The sequence below is a fragment of the Mastigoproctus giganteus genome, chromosome 13, assembly GCF_048544385.1.
Source record: "Mastigoproctus giganteus isolate SK-2022 chromosome 13, ASM4854438v1, whole genome shotgun sequence".
NCBI classification, from domain to species: Eukaryota; Metazoa; Arthropoda; class Arachnida; order Uropygi; family Thelyphonidae; genus Mastigoproctus; species Mastigoproctus giganteus.
Window position 1 is genome coordinate 108,565,834 of NC_143587.1, and position 12,991 is coordinate 108,578,824.

The window sequence follows — 12,991 nt, forward strand, 5'->3', positions numbered from 1 at the left end:
AGCTAACTGGGTTATTACCCGATACCCCTAACGCTGAAAGAAGCAGGAGAAAAAAAAAAAAAAAAAAATAATATATATATATATATATATATATATATATATATATATATATATATATAGCAATGGTATGGGACGCTTAACGTAGACTTCGGTGTAAATGCTACTTTAGCTAGAGCCGGCGATGCCAAGTACCTATTTGAACTCTGTCGTTAATTCGAAGTTTGGAAAAAAAATTCAATTTAGTGTTCAACATCACATATTTGAACTGAAGATCCTTTGCGTGGGAAGTAACATGTCCAGTCAACACGTAACTGAGGATATTTATAGTGATCATTCGTACTACTGCTCACCCCAATTGCTCAGATTCCATTTTTAAAATTCTGACCTACTTTTCTAATTAATCACACAGAATGTTACAATTCTGTGCACAACTAACAACCCCACCTATTATGAATAGACGAAATTAGGGTAATTTGAATTTGGTGCTTTGTTCAGAGTTCATATCATTCCGTTCGGTTTATCGTATGGTAAAACTGTTTCTTATGTAATGAGTCATTTATTTATCAACCTTTTGACTGCCTGGACTGTTGCTCTGTGGTGTACCTGTTTAGTACGCTGTGCCCTTTTTTTCCTTGTTTTATACAATTAAACTTTTTTCAGTATATTTAATAAATATTGAGGATTTCAGAATGGAATAACAAAATTACGTAGGTTGATATGAGATGGGGAGCGTATTTTCTAATTTTTCAATAAGCGCCACGTGAAAATTTAAAACAGATATTGAGTGTTTGTTGTGCCCTCCTGCTATTTTAACGCCTTTTGTTACGGTGAATGACATTTGGACTACTGAAACTATGCGTTAAAGGAAATAATAAAAAAACAAATTTTTGGGTTTTTACAGGCGTCTCGATTTTATTTATAGAAGAGAGGCAGCATTATAACATGGCCGCGGTAAGATTTGGGGGTAATACTCCAGAACAGGGACTCACATCTTGTGAGTATGGGCTTGGCACACCCAGGGTCCTGAGCTGGATATCATTCTTCCCTTCCTTGGTGATTCCCTTCTACTTCTGACTCTTGCTCGCTCTCTCTCTCTCACTCTCAGGGTAACTCAAAAACTTTTTTTTTTTTGGCGGGTGTAACAAAAGCCTCAGGCTTCCTTGCACCATATGGCTAATGATAATAATAAAAAATAACAGTGTGCACCCTCCAAAATGGTGGCTAGAAGAAGAATGGGAAAGCAGTGATTGACAAGTTGTGACTTCACCCATTTTCTGCATTCCCCTTCTCATTCACATTACATGCAGATGTCACATCATATCGGTACGTTGGAGCTGAAAATTCACAAAAACTAACAGAAACAACGATCCACATGTGCTAATGATAAAATAGTTCTTTCTCAATCTACAAAATGTCTAAATTAATACCTTTCAAAACAATATTCAGGGCTCCTACCCCAAAACCCCTGCTTTTGCAACCCACCATTACCAGACGATGCCACATGCATTTACGTGTGGCATCGTCTTTCTGCACACACAAAATGTCCAAAAAAAAAGGTTTTTTTTGTGAAACTCCTGAATCTGATGACCCCTCCTTACTTTGGTGATAAAATGGCTTCTCTTGCTCAATCCGTCCCAATTACTACTTTAACATAATCTAACCTTACCCAAAACAAAAAAAAAGTCTTGGAGCCATCTTCTCTATCGGCCCTTTACTTTTGTTCCCTCCAGTCTTCACACCCATTTACTGTTGACTTTCACTGCGTTTTCAGCCCTACGCATCCAAATTTAACTACAAAATTTCTTGCCTGACCCATTTAGGCATATAGAAAATATTATTTCGGCGTATAGCCCCTCGCAAGCTTCTAAATTATTCTAACAAATGCTAATAACTAACCGCGAGCAGCACTTTTTTTTTTTAGGCTCTAGCCACTGAAATCCTAGGAAAGTAGATGGCAGGACCCGCCAGAGTACTATATAGGTAACACCCGGCCGGCCTCCCCATGGCGAGGAATGGTAATGTCGGGTCCCATTAGGGGCGTGGTGGCTAACAGGCCAGATGAACTAGGGCACAACATGCTACATACCAGATGACCCATATACTTTTAAATTACTGGCTTGTCCGATACAGTGTACATATGCGGAGATGAGAGAAATCCCAGGAGCCATTAGACCCAAATATACCTATATACTTGTTTTGCTTGAATCTACCCCGAATTTGGCCACACAAACAAAAATCATCTCGTGAGTCCTACCTGCAGCCAACGATTGGTTTTTGCTTGAAACCCCCTCCCAAAGTTGAGTAAAAACAACCTTTTTTCACTAAAAACTAAACGAAACCTAACATTTTTTTCATAAAAAACTAAATGGAAACAAAGAAAACTCACCTCTTCAGTCCTACCTTGGAGGCGGGTATATTTTCTGAATTGTGTTCAAGAATTCCATAATTAGAGTTTTGCTACCAGAGTGCATATATTCTGCAAGGTAGGAGTCAAACTGACCATCTACAGTCCTCGATGGCAGTTTCCATCGAGGACTATAGATGGTCACGCTCCCTCGATACTGTTGGTGGTAGCACCAGTTTTGGGGTCAGTGAAATGAAGAGAGTGGTTTACTGCTATATGCTTAAAACTTTCATCCCCCAGATAATCATAGGACTTCCAATAGTCCGATACTACAGGGGTACTGGACAAAATAGAAGTCTTAATTATGACCAGGAGAATTTCTTTACTCTGATTTTTTACTACCCTGAAAAAACACCATGAAGTGCCTTGTTCAACCCCACCAAACACCCAGTGCCCATTCACTTGTTTATCTCTTTCATACTTTCTTTTGCCAAACTTATTCCCATCAATTTCAACAATAGCACCTACCCCACCTATCATACTCCTTGCAAACACAAATCCACACAAACCTCTCTACAAAAACTCTTCTAGTCACTCACTGTGGTTTGACTAACATACATCTCATGAATAACAATTTCATATGGTACCTCTCAACCCTAAAATAGGTGAGAAGAAGCACGCACCTCAATCTTACTCTTAATTTATTTTCAGAAAAACCACAATCCCTTGCATACAGATCTTTTAAAGTGATGAGGATTGGCCCCTTTCTTTCTACACACCCACTCAAATCCACCTGTACAGTTCTTTTGCTCAGCCAATTTCATCAGACATCTACACTAGTAACATTTACCTCAGAGGCAATCAATTTCACACACATACACCTGTCAATCACAGCCTTACATCTGTCCTTTTCCAAACCCTACAACAATTTCTCATTCACATATTCCATTGGGACTGAACAAGGAAAAAAAAAACCAACACAAAAATAAGAAAAAGAATATGTGACAACAGCACATGGCAGCAAAAAAAACAAAGGTTACTACAAAGATGCAGCACGATAACCAGAACAAGATAAACCTGGCAGCAAATCAAACAGTTGCAAAAACAATGCCAAAACCAAGAAAATAATTTCACATTTACCACTACAATCTCAAATCAAAAAAACCCACACTTCTTTTGCCCTGTTCTAAATTTTATCGATTATGGACATCATTAACTTAATTGCGTGAATCCGTCCTGAATCAGTGGTGTAACATAACGTAACCTAATCTAACCTCTTCTCATTAGCCAAAAATGAAAGTCTATTAAAAAACACACACACACACAATTAAAAAACAGCAATAGTCTGGAGTGCACGCCCTGTTCTAAATTTAGCCCACGGCTACTTTATGATGAGTGGTGAAACTGCAAATTCTGCACCTCTCCCAGCAGTTTCTTAAATGGCTTCCTGTGCTTTTTAACAGTCATATCAACCCACTGTCAGCAGGGTTATTCAAAGAAGGGATGGATGTATTGAATGTGACACATCTATTCCCAACAGATGGGAGCCCCAAAATGTTTCTTAAATGGTTATTGCCGTAACAAAACAAACAGGCCCCCAAATCACCTTTCAGTTATCATATATCCTTGTACCTTTAGTTACCATATATCCTGGTTTCTTGGAAATATCCATTGTACTGTCTTGACTTTCAGGGTGCATTCTGCTTTGCCACTGTTTATAACAAGTATCCTGCTTTGGTTGTTAGGTTAGCCTGGATTAATTATAAAACTTAATATGTAATAAAATTTATATTATCATATTAACTAATAATAAAGCAGCAAAGGCTTTGTTTTTTTTTATATGGAATTTTCCTCACTAAAGTGCATTTTAGTACGATTTGGCAAGTGAAGAATAAGAAATGAAATATATAATTTTAAAAAATTGAAAAATTAATTAAAATCGATTCCCATTAATTGGTTCATTAATATTCCCAAATGTATGAATGGTATAAAAGGCTGGGTTTATGAGGGTATGGGACACTGTTTCTTCAGGAGCTTCAAGATTATAGGATGCCCAGATCAACTCGGTTGTTACTGTTAGTCCAGGGATCCCATGACCTTATTTTTAGGGTCTTTAAAAATATGTTGCCACAGACTCTCCAAATTTGGGTAGAGTGGTGATATTATTGTTGGTATCACACAAAGTGATTATAGATAAATTGATGTTAAAATAAATAAAGTAGATATTAAAATTGGGGGGGAGGCTAGACTAGAAAGCATGATGATTTTTCAGTTTGGACCATGCACATGATGGTTTCATATGCAGTTTTAATCTTTGTTTAGCTGAATCTGGCAGCAAAACAAATGCAATGGATAATATTTTATTTTAAGGTACTAAGATTCATCAAATTAAGATGTAATTGAATTAGATCAGCTTAGTATACTGGAGTGATAAAGCCTTTGTTAGGATGGGTGGTGTCTTTCAGGAGTAATGGCAGCCTCTGGTGTTCTACTGCTAACTGGGGGAGGGGGGAAGAATCACTGATTTTGTATTAGCAGTGGCAAAATAATACAAGGAATGATACATCATCCACTAAAAAAATAAATGAAATAAAAAATTACTCACTTTTGTTTGCCCATCCCTTCCAATAATTTGTCTAATTCTTCTTTAATCTTTTGCTATTTGGATCAGTAATTTAATATACACTCATGTGGCATCTGTGCAATACCCCTTTTTGTTTTAATTATAAAAAATTGTTGAGTTTTACCTTTTTTTACTGAATTAAAAACAGTGATCTATTATTTATGATTTATCGGATTCAATTAAAAAATATTGAAAGAAAATAAATGAGAGAAACCAATAATAATATTAATAAAGAAAGTTTTTATCGTATTTTTTAGAATTTTCAAGGTTGGTAACCTCCTGGATTGAAACCAAGACACAACATGTCTGTATATTTGTCAGCTGTTGCACATAGTCAGCAAAATCCAAATTCTACAGCAAGGTTATGCACTTGGTGCTGGCATCTCACAGATGCCATGTTGGAATGGGAATTGCCTAGAAGAAAGATAAGACACTTTTGCTCACTTGGTGTCTGTTAAACACCATACAAAAAATCATCATCATCATTCAGCTGTTCCCCAGGTCAACGTAAGAAGTCTTGCCACCATGCCCTCTCCGTTGATTTCACTCTAGTTTCCTCCTCTCTTAATTGCATCGGTCTTTATTATGTCCTGTCACAATGAATGTTTGATTTACAATTTAAATTGTAAATTAAATTGTATTTAATTTAATTTACTTAAATTTAAATTAATTTACAATTAAATACAATTTAATTGTAAATCAAACATTCTTCTTGGCAAACACCTCTCATTCGTCCTCTTGATATGTCTGAACCATTTCAAGAGGATAAAATATTAGTCTTGTAATTCATAGTACATTGAAATGTAAATAGAAAATACTGTTAATCAATTAGAGAATATTGCTAGACAAAAAGTACATGGGAGGATATAATTTCATTTACAAATTTTAAAACATTGCAGAAAAATTTAAAAAGTGGCATCTGTCAGATGCCATACTAGCAATGGAAGGTTAAAATTCACGACACCAGTTGGAAGTTTATTCCAACAATCAATTACTCTGGCTAAAAGCAAATTTCTGGATGTCTGTCCTTCAACCATTCATTTGTAATTTATGTCACTGTATATGGGTGTGTTGTGTGAGAATGAGTAAAAATGTCAGCATTTAGTTTTCTCAACCCATTTAAAGCCTTTAACACTTCAATCAAGTCTCTTCACAGATGCCTAGTTTCTAGATACTGCAATTTATAGAACACCAGTCTTTCTTGGTAAGAGTACTCTTGTGTTCCCTAACTCTTCTCTGCCTCCATTCCAACTAATCTACATAATTTCTAAATTCAGGCTTCCGAACCTGTATGCAATACCCAAGATGCCATTTAACCATTGTATTATACAATAGGATAACCACCTCTTCGTCATTGTTGGAAAAGTTCTGTGAGCAGCTTATATACGCTGCTCACAGACTTCTAAATTTTTTCTGTCATCCAGTAGACCCCAGGAGCTATTCTGGGGTGCTTAGCAAAGCAAGTTATCCAAGAGATATAAAATTTGATTGTGAGTTTTGAGTTAAAATTTTGCTTTCTTGTTTCTTGCTTTGTTATAATTAATTGGTGCCAGAACCAGTTTAGCTAGCCCTACTTCCTCATAGTCTGGGGTGGGCAGTCGGAGAGATTTCCCCAGCTGGCTAAACGAGCTATACTGATTGATTCTGGGTTAGAGAGAAAATTGTTAAGAGTATTTTCTTGCCCTTGAGTTTTGCTCCTTGTGTCGTGGATGATTTTTATTGACTGCTGATAGATTTCAGAGTCTTTTAGTATTTCATTCAGAAAAGCTGTGAGCCAGGACTCTTAAGCCTTGTACATAGTGTAAATAGTTGTTGCTTCTCTAAATTGAGATTTAACTTTTAATTGTACATAATTTGGTTGTATACATGGCAAGTGCCCTTGAATCAGATGAGGCCTTAAGTGAAGAAGAATTGGTTGCTGCAACATCGGAGGTGACGGATGATGAAAGAGAGGAAATAACGGGAGAAATATTGTCACAAGTTCAAGAGTTCACAGAGATGGAAGTGTTTTCTGGTTGGACCCTGACAAGGACTCCTCCTAGTCTTAGGTCCTCCTCTCTCTATAGCCTTCAGTGTAATTCACAAGGTCCAAATGATCAAAGAAGAGAAAAACCAGAGCAGCAATAGTGCTGAGAAGAAGGATCAAGATAGTTCAAAGAAAACAGGTTCTTATAAGAAAAGAAGAACTGATGCAAGTAAAGAAAGATCTAATTATGAAGGGTTTGAGCATGTCAAAGAAATTAGAGGCAGGTTGAGAGCTTATTTATGTGATGTCCACAGTAAAGTTCTAACTGCTGCTATGAGAACAATTTTAGATCTATGGGATGTTCTTGAAACAAAAGCTATGGATGTCCACATGGAAAACTTGTTATTAAAAGAAAAATTAGAAAGCAAGAAAAAGGAAAAGAAAAGTTATGCTAATGCAGTTCAAGAACCATTGAAGAAAACCAAGATGCCACCAAAAGTTGTGCTGATTAAAGCTGCTAATGAGAGATTCAAGACAAGTGAGGACATTAAACAAGAAGTCTTAAAAGAATTAAGACCTGCTCTGAAAGAAGTAAAAGTTAAGAATATAAGAACAGTCAGGGACTGCGGAATTTTGCTGGAGGGGGAGGGAGAGGATGATATTAAGAAAATTCGAGGGTGTCCACGCATTCAGAAAATTCGAGGGTGTCCACGCATTCAGAAAATTCAAGGGTGTCCACGCATTCAGTAAATTCGTTTGATGTATGTGATTCCAAGGATTGTTTACTCTAGAATAATAGTATTGTTTGACATTGAGAAGGATATGCAGAAGGAAGAGCTTTTAGAACAGATTTGGATAAAGAATTGTAAAGATTGTGGGGTGTCCAGGAATGAGTTCTATGAAAATGTTGAAGTTATTTCGATAAATAATACTAAAAATGGAAATGTGTCTAATTGGATTTTGCAAGTCAGATTGAGGCTTTGGAATATAATAAGTCGGAAAGAGAGGATATGTGCCAATTGGATGGCGTATAAATATAAAGAAATATTCTCTGTGGCCCAGTGCTACAAATGCCTAGGATTTGGTCATGTATCTAAATACTGTAGAAGAGATGCAGTATGTGGACATTGTGCCCAGATGGGGCATGCTTATAAGGACTGCAGTAAAAAAGCTGAGAGACCAATCTGTAATTGTAGGAATAGAAGCAGGAAGTGTGATCACACTGCTATTTATAAGGATTGTCCTGAGTACAAGAAAGCTTTGGAACTATATAAAAATAAAATAAGTTATGGCTGAGAATCTAAGTATATTACAGCTGAATGCACAAAGAGCAAAAGTTGTGGCTGCACAGGTACATTTGGAAATGGAAAAGAAAAACATTGATGTAAGTCTATTGCAGGAACCATATGAAGTAAGGGGCAGTGTATGTGGTTATCCAAGGAATTATAGAGTTCTATCAGATGGTGATAGTCCGAAAGTTGCGATAGTGGTGAGGAGGCATGATTTGGTGATTACCAAGATATCTAGTCTATCCAATGAAAAGATAATTTGTGCTGAAGTTATTGGCGCTATTGGTAGAATATATCTTGTTTCCCTCTACTGTTGGCACTCTGACAGTATAATTCCATATATTAATTACTTGGAGAAAGTACGAGACGTACTTCAAAGTTTTCATGTATTAATTATGGCCTCCAATTCTGTTCTGTGGGGCAGTGAGCAGTCTGATGATAGAGGCGAGATCCTTGAGGACTTCTTGTCTGTCTCAGGAATGGTTGTTGTTAATATACCAGGCCATTGTCCAACATATAGCTCAGTACATGGGCAGTCCTATATTGATGTTACAGTGTGTACCGTGTCTATGCTGGATAAGATACATGACTGGAAGATTGTGAATCAACTAACCACAAGTGATCATAATGGTATTTTGTTTGGGCTGAGCTGCATTGAGAGAATAAGAGAAGTAAAAGAGGCAGAGAGATTCTCTGTTGGGACTGCTAATCGGGAATGCTTTGATCTGACTTTCAATTCTATAGTGAATGAAATTAATTGGGATTCACTTAGTGTTGAAGATTATGTAAATACTTTCCAGGACACTGTCTATAGAGCTTTGAATTATAGCATGAGAAAGAAAAAGATGAAAACAAGACCTGTAATGTGGTGAAATGGAGACTTGCAGCGAATGAAAGTAGATTTAAGAACAGTAAGGAAGAGATTTCAGTGATATAGAGAGGTTGGAGATAATCAAATGAATTGTATAAATATTGAATTGTATAAATCTATATATAAGAACTTGTGACGAGATTATGTTAAAGCCATAAATGTTGCGAAGTAGACTTCTTGGAAGTCGTATGTATCAGAAAAAGTTCAAGAGATTCCTGGAATTCTATTTTTAAGTTAATAACTGAAATATATGTTTTTAATTCTATAAATTTTACTGTGAGAAATAGGAATTTTGAAACTTTAAGTTGGAGCGAGTCCATGGGCATGATCCTGGATGAACTGTTCCCTGATATAGATAATCAGGAATTGAGTCAAGAACAAAATAATATGGTGCAGGGCAATGCTGCATATTGTTCCAATATACTTGAGCAAAATTTTGCTATGGAAGAAATATATGATGCTGTTGTGGATGGCCGGTCACCTGGTCCTGATCTAATCGAGGTGAAGATAATGAAGCGAGTGTTCCAGATAAGGTCTGGTTTGATAATGAAAATGTTTAACAAATGTTTGGAGTCTGGTTCCTTCCCTGAAGCATGGAGAGTGGCTGTTTTGAAATTAATAATGAAAAGTCCTGATAGACTTCCTAGTGAACCAGGTTCATATCATCCCATAGCCTTACTATCTGTGATAGCTAAGACTTGTGAACGGCTATGTATTAGTCGGTTTATGATTAAATATGATGAGAATCATATGTCCTCTTGTAACCAGTTTGATTACAAAAAAAGGAAAGTGAACAGAGGATGCTATCTATCAGATGGTAACTTATGTGCATAGCTATGAGGGGCATTATGTCCTTAGAATATTTGTTGATTTTCACGGTGCATTTGATATGCTTTGGTGGGAGGGAATCCTCCATAGGATAAGAACTATTGGCTGTTCAGATAATTTGTATTCAGTTTTTAGAGAGTATTTTTCTAAGCGAAAGATTATTGTGAGAACTGGATTTACGGAAATAAGGCGAAATGTAACTCAAGGTTGTCCTCGGGGCTCGGTGATTGGCCTGCATGCCTGGGTGATTGTGATGGATGATTTTTTGAATAGAAATCATGTTGGTGTGAACATAGTGGCATATGCCGATGACTTGTTAATACTGGTGTATGGTAATGCAAGATCCCAACTAGAGATGAGTGCATCCCAAGTTATGGAAGAATTGATAGAATGGTCCAATCTATATAAGTTACAGATCTCAAGAACAAAGACTGTACAACTGCTGCTTAAGGGACAATTAAGTATGAATAGAAATCCAGTTGTGAGGTCGTTTGATATGTCCATACGGTATGTTACTGTCGTTAAGTACCTTGGGGTGTGTGGGGGGGGAAGAGAATGAGCCTTGTTGAGCACATGAAGTATTTGAAAAACAAAATATGTGTTCTTTATGCTAAGCTAAGAAGGATGATAAGAACTGAATGGGGGATAAAGGGAAAGGCTTTGAACCTTCTCTACGAATGTTTATTTGTTCCCATTATTACTTATTCCTCAGTGGCTTGGCTGCATAGAATAACGAATTCTGTAATAAAGAAATACTTGCTCCAAGCACAGAGGTTTGCTCTCCTGTGCACAACTCTTGCTTGTAGAATAGTATCGATAGATGTCTTACAGGTTCTGGCAGGTCAATTACCGGCTGATTTGGACTGTTTTGTCAGCATTATTATTATACTGCACCAAGAATAATATTAGAAAATCAGTGTTGGACATAGTTTCTTGTCCAGACCCCGAAAGGATATATATGAGGTCTGATGTGAAGGATGAAAAGATTAGGATAAAAGGCGAGTTAATGGCTGTATGGCAACAAAGATGGGATTTGAGTGAGAAATTCTGAGTTACCCATATGTATCTGCCACGAGTAGACATACTGAATGTACAAAAAAATCCTTGGCAGCAGTTTGGACTCTGTGCTACATTTTTAATCACAGGACACGGATTAGCAAGAAGGTTGCACGAGTTGGGGCTTGCAGTAAGTGATTTATGTTCCTGTAGACAGCAAGAAACCAGTGTACATATCATGTTGCACTGTAACTGTTATCTTGATCTCAGGTATGAGTTGGAGATCTGCTTGGATGGACTTCAGCAAAGAAATCTATGGATCAGTTCATGGATAGAAGCTTTTTTTGGAAGTTTTAATAAATTTGTGAGTTTGATTTTTAAAAGAGCAAGATTAGATTATGGCTATATAGTAGTACCCGCCTCCAAGATTAGATTATGGCTATATAGTAGTACCCGCCTCCCCATGGCTGAGGACGGTAACATAGTTCATTAGGATAAGTGGGACTGAGGTAGCCAATACTATATTCTTCTTAGCCATGGCTAAGAGGTATATTTCTCTCTTTAAGTTGAATTGAGCTTTGTATTTTTAATAGTTGATGTTTATAAAATAATAATGTTTTAATTACGGCAATAGAATAATACTGAAGTAGCATTATCCACATATAAGCTATAGCTTAGGAGGTGGATGTGCTGAAGGTGTTTCTGAATGTAATGTCATCCAGTAGGTTGGTTTTGGTACCACCTAAATAACATTATTATTGCTACCTGAATGCAGTACCTTGTATTTATTAATTTTAAACATCAATTGCCCATTTGCCTAATTTATCTAGTCTTGTTGGAGCTATCCAGGTCATGTCCTGATTACTATCATTAATTATCCTGCTTATCAGCAAACTTAGACATTAAACTTGATATGCCTAAATCACCATCATTAATTCACATTGAAAATAGTGGACCCCAGCATCAAACCTTGAGGGAGGCTCCACTAATAACATTAGTTCCACTCTACCTCCTGCCACTAAACCATCATATGTACAACAGTTGTTCATGTGGAACAATATGGAAAGCTTTACTTAAACTTTAAATATATAATGTCCTTATTGTTTTTTTTTTTTTTTTTTGCATTTGCAGTTAGGATTTGACTGGAGCTTGGATGATGATAGATCTCAGCAGGTGCCTTGCTCATCAGAGACTCCCATTGCTAAAACTGATAATTCAGCCATTTCCCCCTGGTATGGAAAAATGAGGACCTGGATAAAGGATTCTTCCTAGAAACTGGGGATGCTGCTACTTAACAATTGCCAAGTTCAACCAGCATTTGACTAAGGCTGGAAATCAGTACACTCCCAGGTTGGGTACTGTGGATGTGGTTTGAGCATCATTGATGGTAGGTGAGGTTGCTTGAAGGGCAGATTGACTTGGTCTGGAGGATCTATGACCTGAATTGGGACTAAGTCCCCAGAACAAGACATATGGATATTGGCTGGTCATCACCACCTTGGCATCTGACTTGCATGCTTGACCTGCAAACTTTACCTGACTGTATCCTGGTGATGGAATGGAAATTTAATTGGCATTTGAAAGCCCCACTGCCCGTTGGCTAATGCTGCTGACCAGGATGGTGTCATAATAGCTGATGCTGGAGGGAAAGTGTTGGGTAGAAGTGATCACAGTTACGTTAGTCATGAGGATGTCATGAGCTGCATGTTAAGGAACATCTCTAAAATGGTTACTGCTGCAGATGTCTTGATGGCTGCATCAAGAACATTTAAGCAGGATGCCTTTGGACTTATTTACAGAAGTGAAAGACTAAGAGCAGTGGTATAGCTAGGGGGATGAGGGGGGCGGTCTGTCCTGGGTGGCACTTTTTTGGGAGCAGCACTTGAGGAGAGAACTGAGTTGAGGAGAGAAATGTTTTTTTCATTAGACAGAGTGATCCAAGAAATCACCATGAGATTTCAACAGCTTCACATTTCTTGCTGAAAAATATGCCTTCCTTACTCCATCGAATCTTTTGAATGACAAATATGAATGTCAACTAAATCATGATCACGATGACATTAATAAGGAAGAG

At 37.2% G+C, this 12,991-nt stretch overlaps 1 protein-coding gene across 1 annotated transcript in view; it reads left to right on the forward strand.

The window, feature by feature from the left end:
• Positions 1-484: 484 nt before the first annotated feature.
• The window catches only part of LOC150076348 (phospholipase D1-like), a 601,970-nt gene continuing 589,463 nt past the window's right edge, over positions 485-12,991 (forward strand). Inside the window, exon 1 of the mRNA XM_090387327.1 lies at positions 485-527. The gene's annotated coding sequence lies outside the window, so the exon portion shown is untranslated. The remainder of the gene's footprint in view (positions 528-12,991) is intronic.